Consider the following 2,500-nt stretch of genomic DNA (forward strand, 5'->3'; position numbering starts at 1 on the left):
CTGTACCAATATCGAGCAGACCATTGAAGACATGAGGAAAAGGCTGCGATCCAAGGTAAGTTATTGGGGAAGGCTTGATCAGTAGCAAGTCGAGGTGTCATGGCGGCTGTTTTGATGCTTGTTCAATGCAAAGGCAATACTAATTAAGACTGCCGCACTATATATACCGAGGAAAATATAATAGAATTATTGACTAGTGTTCGTACATGTCGGCGAAATTAATAAAATTGTGGGGACTTCACTGGTTGTGCTTTAATTAAAATTCAAAGGTTCCTTCTCTAAGTGTTCACAGACCTCGTTGTCTTGAACCGTCGCGAATATAAACAATACTGTGGGCTTTCTGAAATGTACGGCGAAATACCCCAGGGAAGGGGGCCCGGGGGCTTGCCTCAGGTAGGGAAATACCCCAGAGAAGGGGGTCCGGGTTAGGTTAGGTTAACAAATTTCGTCGGGATTTCGGCAACACATACCGGCGCGGCACATCTTTCAGCGGCGCCGGATTCTCGTTCGGATTTTGCATTTTTTTCTTCAAAATTTTCACTTTTGATTCCACCATTTCTCCCGCATGTGTGCTCCCCCCCCCTTTCAATCCCCGGTTCTCCACGTGTTCCACAAAATTGAAGGAGGCAGGAGAAAAAACAACAAATAGGCGGGGATGTCTTGCTTAGATTTGCCAATGAAAATATAACCATTAAAATCATCGGTAATTTTCCATCCATTTTGAAAATTGGAAAGACTAAAATGATCAACCGTATTCACAAAGCATCCATAACTTGTGTGACGTCATCAAAATAAACCCCATGTGGCTTTTCCAAAAAAATAGAATGTGACGCCATGATACCTCAAGTTAGAAAGTCATTATTCACGAACTAAATCATTTTAAAAATCCAGGACCTGCGCAAGTTCCATCGTGGCAGATTATGCCGGTGTAATGGGACCGTCCCGGAAAATGCCTACCTTGCTCTACTCATTTCATCACATAAAAATATCAGTTGGAGATAACTCATGGATTGTTTTTGCATAATATAGAGTATGTAATTGCGCTTCGTCTCATATATGATTTTAACCTATTTATGAATTTCCTTTTTTTTTGGGGGGGGGGGAGGGGGCGACTGGTTAATATAGAGTACTCTTCTTGGTTATTTTTTTACTTTGTGATTGTATTTTTGATTTATTCCAAATTCTAAAAATCGGTTATCTACCGCGTTTTAATTTCACGAAAATTACGATCCCTGAGATATATCGAAGATCGCTAAAAACCGTTGGGAATTTTTAACGCTTGCCAGAGTTCGTTATCTCTTTATTTTTCGCTAAATGCAATAATATTATATATTAAAAATAGTTTATTTAGTGTATTTTGCGATGTGAAGAATGCAAAGTCAATCGGAATTATCATTTTCAATAGGGACGATATCCTGTAAAGCCGTGTCTCGTTATTTTGTTTGTTTTTTCTTTGTAGGTTATTATAGTGGATATTTCTGTCTGAAAAGTTTAATAGATGCATTAAAACCATAGATACAATTAATCTAAACCGGATGATTTTATTATTATTATTATTTTCTGGGGGGGGGGGGGGCGGGGTATGATTTTGAAGAAATGGAGAACTGACAGTATCATCAATACAAAATCATCCTAATTATAAAGTCCTAGCATGAATACAGCATGGCGGTTCAGTTTTGAGAATTTTAAAAGCATATGTATGAAGTAAATGGAATTCAAGACAACAAAATAGTTGAATTTTTCCCATGCTTCACACATGTGGGGGGGGGGGCAAGGGGGAGATGGTCCCTGACTGTTTATAATTATCGTGAAGGATCATATGTAAACACACGAACATAAGGCTATTTTAATCATCCTCATTTAGTAGGCCTGCATCGACTTTTATATATAAAGGAATAAGATTTATTAGTTATCCCTATCAAACTGTTTTCTTTAACAATTTTCAAAAGTTACAGTTTTCAATAAGAATCGAATGTAGAGTTGGTATTTAGTCACTTGCATCCATTATCTTTGCATAAAATCATCAGACGCCTAGGTGTGGCTGGATATTAGCATAATTATCGTACCTAAGACCTACGGTAATGTCTACATGTTATATTTATTCAAATCGGACGGAAAAGACGCCGTAGCTGTAGGGTAGCCGGGCGCATATTAGAGGCGTACCTCCCCACGTGTTGGCGGGTCTCGCCTGCGCCGCCGGAGAACTAACCATAACTGGATTTTAATAGTCGTTTGGCAGCTTCCTCATTCTTGTACCTATGCAGTACGCAAGCTAACTCATTTTGACCCCCCCCCTCCCCCACGCCTCCAGGGTCCCTTGTAAGTCAGGTAGTTAAACGGTGTGAAGCTCCCTTGGTAGATAATCGGCTTCTGAATCCTCGTGACATGAACCTAACAGGGTCTGTGCTTTGCTCTGCCTATAAGCTTCCAGAAAATACAAGGTGCAAATTTGTTGAAAAAATGGTAAGAATGAGAAGGGAGATCTCACTGCAATATATGT

At 39.7% G+C, this 2,500-nt stretch overlaps 1 protein-coding gene across 1 annotated transcript in view; it reads left to right on the forward strand.

The window, feature by feature from the left end:
• The first annotated feature begins 33 nt into the window (after positions 1-33).
• The window catches only part of Pde9 (phosphodiesterase 9), a 349,265-nt gene continuing 346,798 nt past the window's right edge, over positions 34-2,500 (forward strand). Inside the window, exon 1 of the mRNA XM_070131855.1 lies at positions 34-55. The gene's annotated coding sequence lies outside the window, so the exon portion shown is untranslated. The remainder of the gene's footprint in view (positions 56-2,500) is intronic.

Source organism: Penaeus vannamei, chromosome 17 (assembly GCF_042767895.1).
Source record: "Penaeus vannamei isolate JL-2024 chromosome 17, ASM4276789v1, whole genome shotgun sequence".
In the NCBI taxonomy this organism is placed as follows: domain Eukaryota; kingdom Metazoa; phylum Arthropoda; class Malacostraca; order Decapoda; family Penaeidae; genus Penaeus; species Penaeus vannamei.